At 38.0% G+C, this 16083-nt stretch overlaps 1 protein-coding gene across 1 annotated transcript in view; it reads left to right on the top strand.

Moving 5' to 3' along the window:
- PTPN22 (protein tyrosine phosphatase non-receptor type 22) overlaps window positions 1-16083 on the top strand; it is an 84222-nt gene that overhangs the window by 44437 nt on the left and 23702 nt on the right. The window lies entirely within an intron of this gene.

The following is a 16083-nucleotide window of genomic DNA, read 5'->3' on the forward strand; positions in this document are numbered from 1 at the left end:
TGAAGCAGTAATGAGGCCACTGCCACCACCGTGTCAGCAGAGGCCGCATGGGGAGCCTCTCCCACGGTATCTCCCTTTGGTTGTCAACAGGGGTGTAATCCACCTGGCAGTAACGAGGCAGTAATAAAGCAGCACCTGCCCCCAACCCACTCTTTTCCCTGTCAGAGGGGGGTAAAAAACAAAACAAAAGTAAACAAAACCCAGCTAAGAGAATGTTTAACTAAGATCCAAAGCCTCACAACAATACAAAAATGTCTATGTTTCAATAGAAAATCACTTGTCATACCAAGAACGAGGAAGATCTCCAACCAAATGAATAAAAGACAGTCAACAGATGACAAAACCAAGATGACAGATATGTAAGAATTATCTGACGAAGGTTTTAAAGCAGCCAGGATAAAAATGCTTCAGGGAGCAATTACAAACATGCTTAAAACAAATGAGAAAATAGAAAGGCTCAGCAAAGAAATATAAAGACTCAGCAAAAAAACAGAAGATATAAAGAAGAACCAAAAGAACATTTTAGAACTGAAAAATACAGTAACTGAAACAAAATAGCTCAGTAGATGGGCTCAACAGCAGAATATAGAGTACAGAGGCAAGAATTAACGAACTGGAAGATAGAACAATAGAAATTGCCCAGTCTGAATAATGGAAATAAAAATAGGCTGGGGGGAAAAAACAGAGTCTCAGGGAACTACAACAAAAAACCTAGTATTTGTGTCCAAGAAGGAGAGGGGAAAAAAGGCTTAAAAAAATGTACTGAAAGACTCATCATAACTAAACTTATGAAAACTAAGAACAAAAGTTCTGGGGAGCATGCAGAGAAAAATTATCTTAATGTTAGGGGGAAAACAGTTATAATGTTGGTGGTTTTATTATAAGAAACCATGGAGGTCAGAAGTAAGTGGCACAATATTTTTCAAGTGCTAAAAGAAAAGAACTGTCAATCCAAATCCCACACTCAGTGAAAATGTCCTTCAGGAATGAAGAGGAACTTAAGACATTCTCCGATGAGGGAAAACTAATAAGAGTATTTGTTGCCAATAGGCCTACCCCAAAAAAATTGCAGAGGAAGTTTTCTAAGCAGAAAGGAAATGATGAACCAAGGAAGAACAAAACCATAGGTTAATGTAATAGGTTTTCCTTCTCCACGTGAGTTTTCTAAACTGTTTGTTGATTAGAGTAAAAATTATAACACTGTCTGATGTGGCAAATCCATCAATAAAACACAGCAGTCCTAAGTGTGTATGGACCAAACCGGGCTGAAAAATATGTGAAGCAAAACTGATAGAACTAAAAGGAGAAAAAGACAAAGCCACAGTTAAACTGAAGACTTCAATACTTGCCTCTCAATAATTGATAGGAAAACGACAGGAAATCAGCAAGAATATAGGAGAACTCAACACCACCATCCATCAACAGGATCAAACTGGTATTTGTAGAAAACTCCACCCAACAATACAAGAATATACATTCTTTTCAAATGCTGATGGAACATATCCTGGGCCATAAATTTTACAATCTCAAAAGTGTAAAATAATTGAAATCATACAGAATGTATTCTCTGATCATAGTGGAATCAACTAGAAGTCAATAAAAGAGAAAGATCAAAACACTTGGAAATCAAACCACATTCTTTTAAATAATCCATTGAGTCAAAGAGGAATTTTCAAGAGAAATATTTTAAAAAACACATTGAACTGAATAAAAATGAAAATGTACTGAAATTTGTGGGACATAGCTATAGCAGTGCTGAGAGGGAAGTTAATAGTACTCTAAATCCATACATTAGAAAACAGTAAACTAATCTGAGCTCCCAGTTTAAGAATCTGGAAATAAAGAGAGCAAAATAAACCCAAAGAAAATAAAAGGAAGGAAAAAGTAAAGAGGAGAATCAAAGAAATTGAAAACAGAAAAACAATGGAGAAAAATCAATGAACCAAAGTAGTTCTTTGAAAAGATAAAAAAATTGACAAACCTCTAATAAAAAATGGGAAAGATAAAAATGATCAATATTAGGAGTGAATCATTATCTCTCTACAGGCTCTGCAGATGTCAAAAGAATAATAAAGAAATATAGTATGAACTCTGCACATAAATTTGTCAACTTAGACAAAAAGGATTACTTCCTGTAAAAGCACAAACTATCACAGCTCACTTAACATGAAATAGGTAATCTGAATAGCCCCACAATGATTAAGGAAACTGAATTTATAATTTAAAAACTTCCCCTAAAGAAATCTCAGGCCCACATAGTTTCACTTGAGAATTCTACCAAATATTTAATGAAGAATTAACACTGATTTTACATAATCTGTATGTGAAAAAAGAAGAGGAGATATTTCTCCACTCACATATATTTTTTAAAATAAAATTTTAACCATTTTAAGTGTACAATTCAGTGGCATTAAGTACCTTCACAATATGTGTGACCATCATGACTATTTATTTGTAGAAAATTTTCATCATCCTAAACAGAAACTCTCCATGCCCCCCACCCCAACCTCTAGTAGCTTCTATTCTACTTTCTTTCTCTATGAATTTGCCTATTCCAGTACATCTATAAATGGAGTCATGTATTTATTCTTTTGTATCTGGCTTATTTCATGTAGCATTGTCTTCAAGGTTCATTCATTTTGTAACATGTATTAGAATTTTGTTCCCTTTTATGGCTGTACAATATTCCACTGTGTGTGTATATATACCACATTTTGTTTATCCACTCATCTACCACTGGATACTTGGGGTGTCTCTGCCTTTAGCTATTATGAATAATGCTGCTATAAAAATTGGTGTACAAATATTTGTTCAGATCCCTGTTTTAAATTCTTTTGGGTATATACACAGAAGTGGAATTGCTATAAACATACAATAATCTGTTTAAGTTTTAGGTACTGTCAAACTGTTTTTCACAGTGGCTGCAAAATTTTACATCTGCAACAGCAACGCACATCCTTAACACTTGGTATTTTCTGGGTTTTGTTTTTTTAGGTAATAGCCATTCTAATGGGTGCAAAGTGGTATCTCCTGGTTTTGATTTGCAATTCCCTAATGATTAGTGATGTCAAGCATCTTTTTGTGTGCTTATTGGCCACTTTTATATTTTCTTTAGACTAATGTATATCCAAGTCCTTTGCCCATTTTTTCTTTTCTTTTTTTGTTGTAAAATAGACATAAAATCTACCACTTTAATCAGTTTTATATGATGCTACGTATGTTCATATTGAGCAACCATCACCACCATCCATTTCCAGAATTCTATTCATCTTGCAGAATGGAAACTCCAGATCCATTAAATAATGACTCCCCATTCCTCCCTCTCCCAGCTCTTGGGAACCACCATACTACTGTCTGTCTCTATGAATTTCGCTACTCTAGGTATCTCCTATCAGTGGAATGATGATATTTGCCTTTTTGTGTCTGGCTTATTTCACTTAGCAAGGTTCATTAGTGTTGTATATCCTTTTTAAAAAAGATTTCCTTTTTTTAAAAGACTGAATAATATTCCATTGTACATACATGGCCACATTTTGTTTGTCCATTCACCCATCAATGGAACTTAGTTTGCTTCCACCTTTTGACTATTGTGAATAATACTGCTAAGAACATGAGTGTATAAATCTCTCTTCATGTCCCTCCTTTCAGTTCTTTTAGGTTTATACTCAGAAGTGGAATTGCTGGATCATATGGTAATTCTACATTTCCTTTTTTAAGGTACTGTCATACTGCTTTTCAGTACGTCATCATTTTACATCCCCACCATCAATGCACAAGGTTTACAATTTCTCCACATCCTTGTCGACACTTGTTATTTTCTCTTTTTGTTTGTTTGTTTATGGTAGCTGTCCTAATGGGTGTTAAGTTGTATCTCATTGTGGTTCTGGGTTCAATTTTCTTGATTAGTGATGTTGAGCATCTTTTCATGTGCTCATAGGCCATTTGTATACCTGCTTTGGAAAAATGTCCATCATCCAGTTTTTAACTAGGTTTGTTGCTATTGAGTATTAGGGGTTCCCTGTATATTCTGAATATTAATCCCTTATCAGATATGTGCTTTACAAATAATCTCTCATTCTGTGGGTTACCCTTTTACTCTGTAAATCATTTCTTGGTTGCATGAAAGCTTTTAACTTTCATGAAATCCAATTGTCTTTTTCCTTTAGTTGCTAGTGCCTTTGGTGTCATATCCAAGAAATCACGGCTAAATCCAATGTCATGAAACCTTATATGTTTTCTCCCAAGGATTTTATAGTTTTAGTTATTATGTTTAAGTATTTGATCAATTTTGAGTTAATTTTTGTATATGCCATAAGGTAAAAGTACAGCTTTCTTTTGCATATGGATGTCCAGTTTTCCCAGCACCAATTTTCTCCATTGAATGATCTTGGCCCCCTCACTGACTATAAATTACCCACATATGTGAGTATTGCTAGCTTTCTATTTTATTACATTGGTCTAAATGATTGTTCTAGGCCAGTACCACACTGTTTTATTACTGTAGCTTCATAGCCTATTTTGAAAGCAGGAAGTATGACTCCTCCGACTTTGTTTTATTTTCAAGATTGTTTTGGCTATTCAGGGTCCCTTGAGATTCTGTATGAATTTTAAGATGAGTTTTTTTATTTATGCATTACACCATTGGGATTTTGATAAGGACTGCCTTGAATCTGTAGATCACTTTGGTAATATTGTTATTGTAACAATATTATGTCTTCCACTCCATGAACACAGAATGTCTTTCTATTTATTTATGGCTTACTTAATTTCTGTCAGCAAAGTTTTGTAGTTTTCAGTATATAAGTCTTTTACTTTTTTGGTCAAATTTATTCCTAAGTATTTTTTATGCTAATTAATTATTTTCTTTTTTTTTTTTTTTGAGAGGGCATCTCTCATATTTATTGATCAAATGGTTGTTAACAACAATAAAATTCAGTATAGGGGGGTCAACGCTCAATGTACAATCATTAATCCATCTCAAGCCTAATTCTTGTCAGTCTCCAATCTTCTGAAGCATAACTAACAAGTTCTTACATGGTGAACGAATTCTTACATAGTGAATAAATTCTTACATGGTGAACAGTACAAGGGTATTCATCACAGAAACTTTCGGTTTTGATCATGCATTATGACCTATAAACAATCAGGTCAAATATGAATATTTGTTTGATTTTTGTACTTGATTTATATGTTGATCCCACATTTCTCCTATTATTATTATTTTTATTTTTAATAAAATGCTGAAGTGGTAGGTAGATGCAAGATAAAGGTAGAAAACATAGTTTAGTGCTGTAAGAAGGCAAATGTAGATGATCAGATGATCAGGTGTGTGCCTATGGACTAAGTATTAATCCAGGTTAGACAAGGGCAGCAAGACATCCACGGATGCAGAAGATTTCCCTCAAAGCAGGAGTGGTGAGGTTCTGAGCCTCACCTCTGTTGATCCCCAAATTCTCACCTGATGGCCCCCCTGCGACTGTGCCTGTCTTAGGTTGTTCCTCCCTTGAGGAATCTTACCCGTCTCTGGCTAACCAGTCATCTTCCGGGGCCATACAGGGAAATGTAAAGTTGGTAAGTGAGAGAGAAGCCATATTGTTTGCAAAGGTTAGCTTTTTACTTCTTTGCAGATTTATGCCCTGTGGCTTCTATGCCCAGCACTTGTCTCGAGGTATCTTTACCACCTGGAGGAATTATGATACTCGGTAAATTCGATATGAGGCACGAATTCTATTTAAGGGTTGTAATTAGGAAGGAAGAAGAAAAGCTATAGATGTAGCATATGAAGGAAACATGGGAGGATTGATTATTTCTTTGACATATCTTCTTGTATAGTACCTTAAGTATGTATAGGTTTTAAACTACTAATTTGCACACACATATTAACATAATAGGAATACGGTGACATAAACAAAGCAAATCTATAATTACCATCCATCTCCAGTGAAGCCAAGAAAACCATTTAGGCACCCTAGGCATTTGTGAAAATTTATCTATGATATGATGGATATTGTCCAACTGTACTTGAACCATCAGACAAATTAAAGCAGCCCATTTCTGGGATCTGTTCACATCCCATATGTTCTTTTAACCATAGATAGTCTATAGTCATGAGATTTTGGAGTGCTACATCTTGCACCCCTCCCAACTCCTGGTTGTTCCAACAGTACAGATCCGGTCAAATTCGTTGTCTCACTGTATGCACATGCCAGCCTAGACATCTCCCTCCTGATTCCTATGGCAAGTCCAGGAGACGGTGGGCTGGATGCAGCCCCAACCGCAGCATCGTCCGGATCCCTGTGGAGGCTTTTTGATGATCATCCCCCGGCACAAGTCCTCCAGAGAGTGCTGATGCCGGAAGCTCCTCCTCATATCGTATCTTAGTTCATTTTCTGGGTATCCAAGCTAGGCCTTGATCTTCTGCATAGAAACAAACAGACCCTTTGCCCACACTTTGACATGCCCTCTATACCACTGTGCAGAACTCACTGGAGGTCAGCACACAGTAACTGCTTTCTTTCTTTTTTTTTTTTTTTAATTAAGAGAAAGGAATATTATCAGAAAAGAGTACCTCCATAGCTGATCATCTGACACCCTTTAAGTGATCAACATTAAGGATATTTAAAGCATGCGTTGATCTTTGATTTACCAATAGTTTTATCCTGTTAAGGAGTAATCCCCCTTTTCTTTCTTTCTTTCTTTTTTTTTTTTTTTTTTAATTTTTGATCTACACTTACATGAAGAATACTATGTTTACTATGCTCTCCCCTATATCAGGTCCCCCCTAACAACCACATTACGGTTACTGTCCATCAGCTTAGCAAAATGTTGTAGAGTCACTACTTGTCCTCTCTGTGTTGTGCAGCCCACCCTCCCCTTTCTCCCTCCCCCCATGCATGCTAATCTTAATACCCCCCTTCTTCTTCCCCCCCCTTATCCCTCCCTGCCCACCCATCCTCCCCAGTTCCTTTCCCTTTGGTACCTGTTAGTCCATTTTTGGGTTCTGTAATTCCACTGCTGTTTTGTTCCTTCAGTTTTTCCTTTGTTCCTATACTCCTCAGATGAGTGAAATCATTTGGTATTTCTCTTTCTCCGCTTGGCTTATTTCACTGAGCATAATACTCTCCAGCTCCATCCATGTTGCTGCAAATGGTTGGATTTTTCCACTTCTTATGGCTGAGTAGTATTCCATTGTGTATATGTACCACATCTTCTTTATCCATTCATCTACCAATGGACATTTAGGTTGCTTCCAATTCTTGGCTATTGTAAATAGTGCTGCGATAAACATAGGGGTGCATCTGTCTTTCTCAAACTTGATTGCTGCGTTCTTAGGGTAAATTCCTAGGAGTGGAATTCCTGGGTCAAATGGTAGGCCTGTTTTGAGCATTTTGATGCACCTCCATACTGCTTTCCACAATGGTTGAACTAATTTACATTCCCACCAGCAGTGTAGGAGGGTTCCCCTTTCTCCACAGCCTCGCCAACATTTGTTGTTGTTTGTCTTTTGGATGGCAGCTATCCTTACTGGTGTGAGACGATACCTCATTGTAGTTTTAATTTCAATTTCTCTGATAATTAGCGATGTGGAGCATCTTTTCATGTGTCTCTTGGCCATCTGTATTTCTTTTTTGGAGAACTGTCTGTTCAGTTCCTCTGCCCATTTTGTAATTGGGTTATTTGTTTTTTGTTTGTTGAGGCGTGTGAGCTCTTTATATATTCTGGACGTCAAGCCTTTATCGGATCTGTCATTTTCAAATATATTCTCCCATACTGTAGGGTTCCTTTTTGTTCTATTGATGGTGTCTTTCGCTGTACAGAAGCTTTTCAGCTTAATGTAGTCCCACTTGCTCATTTTTGCTGTTGTTTTCCTTGCCCGGGGAGATATGTTCAAGAAGAGATCACCTATGTTTATGTCTAAGAGGTTTTCGCCTATGTTTTTTTCCAAGAGTTTAATGGTTTCATGACTTACATTCAGGTCTTTGATCCATTCTGAGTTTACCTTTGTATATGGGGTTAGACAATGGTCCAGTTTCATTCTCCTACATGTAGCTGTCCAGTTTTGCCAGCACCATCTGTTGAAGAGAGTGTCATTTTGCCATTGTATGTCCATGGCTCCTTTATCAAATATTAATTGACCATATATGTTTGGGTTAATTTCTGGGGTCTCTAATCTGTTCCACTGGTCTGTGGCTCTGTTCTTGTGCCAGTACCAAATTGTCTTGATTACTATGGCTTTGTAGTAGAGCTTGAAGTTGGGGAGTGAGATCCCCCCTACTTTATTCTTCTTTTTCAGGATTGCTTTGGCTATTTGGGGTCTTTGGTGTTTCCATATGAATTTTTGAATTATTTGTTCCAATTCATTGAAGAATGTTGCTGGTAATTTGAGAGGGATTGCATCAAATCTGTATATTGCTTTGGGCAGGATGGCCATTTTGATGATATTAATTCTTCCTAGCCATGAGCATGGGATGAGTTTCCATTTATTAGTGTCCCCTTTAATTTCTCTTAAGAGTGACTTGTAGTTTTCAGAGTATAAGTCTTTCACTTTTTTGGTTAGGTTTATTCCTAGGTATTTTATTCTTTTTGATGCAATGGTGAGTGGAATTGTTTTCCTGATTTCTCTTTCTATTGATTCGTTGTTAGTGTATAGGAAAGCTACAGATTTCTGTGTGTTGATTTTGTATCCTGCAACTTTGCTGTATTCCGATATCAGTTCTAGTAGTTTTGGAGTGGAGTCTTTAGGGTTTTTTATGTACAGTATCATATCATCTGCAAATAGTGACAGTTTAACTTCTTCTTTACCAATCTGGATTCCTTGTATTTCTTTGTTTTGTCTGATTGCCGTGGCTAGGACCTCCAGTACTATGTTAAATAACAGTGGGGAGAGTGTGCATCCCTGTCTGGTTCCCGATCTCAGAGGAAATGCTTTCAGCTTCTCGCTGTTCAGTATAATGCTGGCTGTGGGTTTATCATATATGGCCTTTATTATGTTGAGGTACTTGCCCTCTATTCCCATTTTGCTGAGAGTTTTTATCATGAATGGATGTTGAATTTTGTCAAATGCTTTTTCAGCATCTATGGAGATGATCATGTGGTTTTTGTCCTTCTTTCTGTTGATGTGGTGGATGATGTTGATGGATTTTCGAATGTTGTACCATCCTTGCATCCCTGGGATGAACCCCACTTGGTCATGGTGTATGATCCTTTTGATATACTGTTGAATTCTGTTTGCTAATATTTTATTGAGTATTTTTGCATCTACATTCATCAGGGATATTGGTCTGTAATTTTCTTTTTTGGTGGGGTCTTTGCCTGGTTTTGGTATTAGGGTGATGTTGGCCTCATAGAATGAGTTTGGGAGTATTCCCTCTTCTTCTATTTTGTGGAACACTTTAAGGAGAATGGGTATTATGTCTTCTCTGTGTGTCTGATAAAATTCCGAGGTAAATCCGTCTGGCCCCGGGGTTTTGTTCTTGGGTAGCTTTTTGATTACCGTTTCAATTTCTTTGCTTGTAATTGGTTTGTTTAACTTTTGTGTTTCTTCCTTGGTCAGTCTTGGGAGGTTGTATTTTTCTAGGAAGTTGTCCATTTCTTCTAGGTTTTCCAGCTTGTTGGCATATAGGTTTTCATAGTAGTCTTTAATAATTCTTTGTATTTCTGTGGAGTCTGTCGTGATTTTTCCATTCTCATTTCTGATTATGTTGATTTGTGTTGACTCTCTTTTTCTCTTAATAAGTTTGGCTAGAGGGTTATCTATTTTGTTTATTTTCTTAAAGAACCAGCTCTTGGTTTCGTTGATTTTTGCTATTGTTTTATTCTTCTCAATTTTGTTTATTTCTTCTCTGATCTTTATTATGTCCTTCCTTCTGCTGACTTTAGGCCTCATTTGTTCTTCTTTTTCCAGTTTTAATAATTGTGATGTTAGACTATTCATTTGGAATTGTTCTTCCTTCTTCAAGTGTGCCTGGATTGCTATATACTTTCCTCTTAAGACTGCTTTCGCTGCATCCCACAGAAGTTGGGGCTTAGTGTTGTTGTTGTCATTTGTTTCTATATATTCCTTGATCTCTATTTTGATTTGTTCATTGATCCATTGATTATTTAGTAGCATGTTGTTAAGCCTCCATGTGTTTGTGAGCCTTTTTGTTTTCTCTGTAGAATTTATTTCTACTTTCATACCTTTGTGGTCTGAAAAATTGGTTGGTAGAATTTCAATATTTTGGAATTTACTGAGGCTCTTTTTGTGAGCTAGTATGTGGTCTATTCTGGAGAATGTTCCATGTGCACTTGAGAAGAATGTATATCCTGTTGCTTTTGGATGTAGAGTTCTATAGATGTCTATTAGGTCCATCTGTTCTAGTGTGTTGTTCAGTGCCTGTGTGTCTTTACTTATTTTCTGCCCAGTGGATCTATCCTTTGGGGTGAGTGGTATGTTGAAGTCTCCTACAATGAATGCATTGCAGTCTATTTCCCTCTTTAGTTCTGTTAGTATTTGCTTCACATATGCTGGTGCTCCTGTATTGGGTGCATATATATTTAGAATGGTTATATCCTCTTGTTGGACTGAGCCCTTTATCATTATGTAGTATCCTTCTTTATCTCTTGTTACTTTCTTTGTTTTGAAGTCTATTTTGTCTGATATTAGTACTGCAACCCCTGCTTTCTTCTCACTGTTGTTTGCCTGAAATATGTTTTTCCATCCCTTGACTTTTAGTCTATGCTTATCTTTGGGTTTAAGGTGAGTTTCTTGTAAGCAGCATATAGATGGGTCTTGCTTTTTTATCCATTCTATTACTCTATGTCTTTTGATTGGTGCATTTAGTCCATTTACATTTAGGGTGACTATTGAGAGATATGTACTTATTGCCATTGCAGGCTTTAGATTCGTGGTTACCAAAGGTTCAAGGTTAGCTTCTTTAGTATCTTACTGCCTAACTTTGCTCGCTTATTGAGCTGTTATATACACTGTCTGGAGATTCTTTTCTTCTCTCCCTTCTTATTCCTCCTCCTCCATTCTTCATATGTTGTGTGTTTTGTTCTGTGCTCTTTTTAGGGGTGCTCCCATCTAGAGCAGTCCCTGTAGGATGCCCTGTAGAGGTGGTTTGTGGGAAGCAAATTCCCTCAGCTTTTGCTTGTCTGGGAATTGTTTAATCCCGCCATCATATTTAAATGATAGTCGTGCTGGATACAGTATCCTTGGTTCAAGGCCCTTCTGTTTCATTGCATTAAGTATATCATGCCATTCTCTTCTGGCCTGTAGGTTTCTGTCGAGAAGTCTGATGTTAGCCTGATAGGTTTTCCTTTATAGGTGACCTTTTCTCTCTAGCTGCCTTTAAAACTCTTTCCTTGTCCTTGATCCTTGCGATTTTAATTACTATGTGTCTTGGTGTTGTCCTCCTTGGATCCTTTCTGTTGGGAGTTCTGTGTAATTCCATTGTCTGTTCGATTATTTCCTCCCCCAGTTTGGGGAAGTTTTCAGCAATTATTTCTTCAAAGAGACTTTCTATCCCTTTTCCTCTTTCTTCTTCTTCTGGTGTTCCTATAATACGAATATTATTCCTTTTGACTTGGTCACATATTTCTCTTAGTGTTGTTTCATTCCTGGAGATCCTTTTATCTCCCTCTTTGTCAGCTTCTATACGTTCCTGTTCTCTGGCTTCTATTCCTTCAATGGCCTCTTGCATCTTATCCATTCTGCTTATAAATCCTTCCAGGGATTGTTTCACTTCTGTGATCTCTTTCCTGACATCTGTGATCTCCTTCCGGACTTCATCCCACTGCTCTTGCATTTTTCTCTGCATCTCATCCCATTGCTCCTGCATTTTTCTCTGCATCTCTGTCAGCATGTTCATGATTTTTATTTTGAATTCTTTTTCAGGAGGACTAGTTAGGTCTGTCTCCCTCTCAGGTGTTGTCTCTGTGATCTTTGTCTGCCTGTAGTTTTGCCTTTTCATGGTGATAGAGATAGTTTGCAGAGCTGGTACAAGTGACCGCTGGAACAGCTTCCCTTCTTGTTGGTTTGTGGCCTTTTCCTGGGAGAATAGCGACCTCTAGTGGCTTGTGCTGGGCAGCTGTGCGCAGACAGGGCTTCTGCTTCCTGCCCAGTTGCTTTGGGGTTTATCTCCGCTGTTGCTGTGGGCTTGGCCTGGCTGGGGCTGTTCCTCCAAAATGGTCCAGCCCCGTTGGAGGGGGAGCGGCCGGGGAGCTATTTATCTCCGTAAGGGGCCTCTGTGCTCCCTGCTGCCCAGGGGGTTAGAGTGCCCAGAGATCCCCAGATTCCCTGCCTCTGGTCTAAGTGACCTGTCCTGCCCCTTTAAGACTTCCAAAAAGCACTCTCCAAACCAAAACAACAACAGCAACAATGAGAGAGGGAACAGAAAGAAAAAAAAAGGAAAAAACACGCGATTTTTTTTTTTTTTTTTTTTGTCCTCAGGTGCCGGTCCCAGGCACCTGCTCACTGGTCCTGCTGCCCTGTCTCCCTAGCACCAGGGTCCCTGTCCTTTCAAGGCTTCCAAAAAGCACCCACCCACCGGTCCTGCAGGGAAGGAACGCTCGATATTCTTTGTCCTCAGGCGCTGGTCCCAGGCACCCGCTCACCAGTCCCACCGCCCTGCCTCCCTAACACCGGGGTCCCTGTCCCTTTTAGGCTTCCAAAAAGCACTCGCCAAAAAGAGAAAAAAAAAAGGGGAAAAACGCGCGATTTCCTCCGTCCTCAGGCGCCGGACTCAGGCACCCGCCCGCCGGTCCTGCAGGGAGAAACGCGGGATATTCTTTGTCCTCAGGCACCGGTCCCAGGCACCTGCTCACCGGTCCTGCCACCCTGCCTCCCTAGCAACGGGGGCCCGTCCCTTTAAGGCTTCCAAAAAGCACTCACAAAAAAAAAACCGCTCCGGTTTCTTTCCACCCACCGGGAGCCGGGGGGAGGGGCACTCGGGTCCCGCCGGGCCGGGACTTGTATCTTACCCCCTTCGCAAGGCACTGGGTTCTTGCAGGTGTGGATGTGGTCTGGATGTTGTCCTGTGTCCTGTGGTCTCTATTTTAGGAAGATTTTTCTTTGTTATATTTTCATAGCTCTATGTGTTTTTTTGGGAGGAGATTTCCACTGCTCTACTCACGCCGCCATCCTGGCTCCACCCCTAATTGTTTTCTTAATATTCTCTTCAGATTGTTGCTTGTGTGTCAAAATGAAACTGGTTTTGTATGTTGATTATATATTCTGCAACTTTGCTGAATTCATTTATTAGTTGTAGAATGTTTTTTTGTGTGGAGTCTTTTATTTATGTACTTATTTATTTTTTAATTTTGGTATCATTAATCAACAATTACATGAAGAACACTATGTTTACCAGGCTCCTCCCCTCACCAAGTCCCCCCAACCCACCCCACTACAGTCACTTTCCATCAGCGTAGCAAGATGCTGTATAATCAACACCTGTCTTCTCTGTGTTGCACAGCCCTCCCCATACCACCCCCAACACTATACATGCTAATTGTAATGCCCCCTTTCTTTTTCCCTGCCCTTATCCCTCCCTTCCCACCCATCCTCCCCAGTCCCTTTCCCTTTGGTAACTGTTACTCCATTCTTTGGTACTGTGATTCTGCTGCTGTTTTGTTCCTTCAGTTTTTCTTTGTTCTTATACTCCACATATGGGTGAAATCATTTGGTACTTGTCTTTCTCCACCTGGCTTATTTCACTGAGCACAATACCCTCTAGCTCTATCCATGTTGTTGCAAATGGTAGGATTTGTTTTCTTCTTATGGCTGTATAATATTCCATTGTGTATATGTACCACATCTTCTTTATCCATTCATCTACTGATGGACATTTAGGTTGTTTCCATTTCTTGGCTATTGTAAATAGTGCTGTGATAAACATAGGGGTGCATCTGTCTTTTTCAGACTGGCTGCTACATTCTTAGGGTAAATTCCTGTAAGTGGAATTCCTGGGTCAAATGGTATTTCTATTTTGAGCATTTTGAGGAACCTCCATACTGCTTTGCACAATGGTTGAACTAATTTACATTCCAAACAGCAGTGTAGGAGGGTTCCCCTTTCTGTGTGTGGAGTCTTTTAACATATAAGATCATGTAATCTGCAAATGAAGGTATATTTGTTTCCTCCTTTCCAATTTTGATACCTTTTATTTTTTTCTTGACTAATTGGCCTGGTAGAACTTCCAGGACTATGTTGAATAGAAGTGGCAAAAGTTAGCATCCTTGGCATGTTCCTGATGTTAGGGGAAAAGCTTTAGTCTTTCACCATTGAACATGATGTTAGCTGTAGGTTTTTCATGAATGGTCTTTATCAAGTTGAGAAAGTTCCCTTTTATTTCTAGTTTGTTTAGTGCTTTTATCATGAATTTTGTGAAATGCTTCATTTCTGCATCGATTGATATGATCGTGTGGGTTTTTTCCCTTCATTTTATTAATGTGGTATACTACATTAATTGACTTTTGTATATTGAACTACCCTAGTATTCTGGGAATAAATACCATTTGGTCATGGTATATAATCCATTTAATATGCTGCTGAATTCAATTTGCTAGTATTTTGTTGAGGACTTATACATCAGTAATCATAAATGATATTGGCTTATAGTTTTTTTTTTCTTGTAGTGTTGTTGTTTGGCTTTGATAGTAGGGTGACACTGGCCTCAGAAAATGACTTAGCGAGTGGTTCCCTCATATTAAAATTTTTGGAAAAACTTTGTGAAGGATAGGTGTTAATTCTACTTTGAATTTTTGGAAGAATTCACCAGTGAAGCCATCTGATACCAGATTTTCTTTGTTGGGAGGTCTTTTGGTTGCTGATTCAATCTACTTACTAGTTGTAGGTCTATTCAGATTTTCTATTTTTTCCTGAGTCAGTTTTGGTTGATTTCTAAGTATTAATCTATTTTATCTAAGTTATACAATTTGTTGGTATTTACTGTTCATATTATTGTCTTATAGTACTTTTTATTTCTGTAAAATTGGTAGCAATGTCCTTTCATTTCTATAATTTGAGATTTTACTAATTTGAGTCTTCCCTTTTTTCCTCAATTTAGCTAAAGATTTGCCAATTTTATTGATTTTTGTAAAGGATCAACTTCTGTTTTTGTTGATTTTCTCCATTATTTTCTTTGTTCTTATTTCAATTATCTCTGCTCTGATCTTTAATATTTCCTTCCTTTTGCTAGCTTTGGGTTTAGTTTGCTCTTTTTCTAGTTCCTTAAGGTGTAATGGTAAGTTATTGAGTTGAGATCTTTTTTTTTAACATAGGCATTTACAGCTATAAATTCTTTGTGAGCACTGCTTTCACTGTATCCCATACATTTTGGTTATTTTGTGTTTCATTCATTTCTAAGTATTTTCTAATTTCTGTTGTGATTTTAATTGTTTAATTTGCACATATTTGTGAATTTTCCAATTTTCCTTCTGGTATTGATTTCTAGTTACAGTCCATTATAACTGGAAAAGATACTTTGATGACTTTAATCTTTTAAAATTCATTAAGACTTGTTTTGTGGCCTAATATATGGTCTGTCTTGGAAACTATTCCATATATGGTTGGGAGGAGTGTGTATGTTGCTGGGTGGAGTGTTCTATATGTGTCTCTTGGTTTTAATTGTTTTGCAGTGTTGTTCATGTCTGCATTCTATCTCCTTATTGGTCTTCTGTCTGATTGTTCTATCCATTTTTGAAAGTAGGGTATTAAAGTCTCTGTATCCGTTTATTAGGCATGCTATAACAAGTACCACAAACTAAGGAGGGCTTAAAACAATAAATTTTCTCACAGTTCTGGAGGCAGAAGTTAAAAATCAAGGTGTTAGCAGGACCATGCTCTTTCTCATAGCTCTAGGGAAAGATTCTTCCTTGCCTCTTCCTAGTTTCTGGTGTTTGCCAGCACCCCTTGACATTTACTATCTTAAAAATACATTATTCTAGTTTTTGCCTCTGTCATCAGATGGCATTCTCCCTGTGTGTTTCTGAGTCTGTGCTTTCTTAGGCCCACCCTAATCCAGTGTGACCTCATCTTAATAACATCTATAAAGACTATATTTCCAAATAAAGTCACATTCACAGATATCAGGGGTTAGATTT

The sequence above is a fragment of the Manis javanica genome, chromosome 4 (genome assembly GCF_040802235.1).
Source record: "Manis javanica isolate MJ-LG chromosome 4, MJ_LKY, whole genome shotgun sequence".
In the NCBI taxonomy this organism is placed as follows: Eukaryota; Metazoa; Chordata; class Mammalia; order Pholidota; family Manidae; genus Manis; species Manis javanica.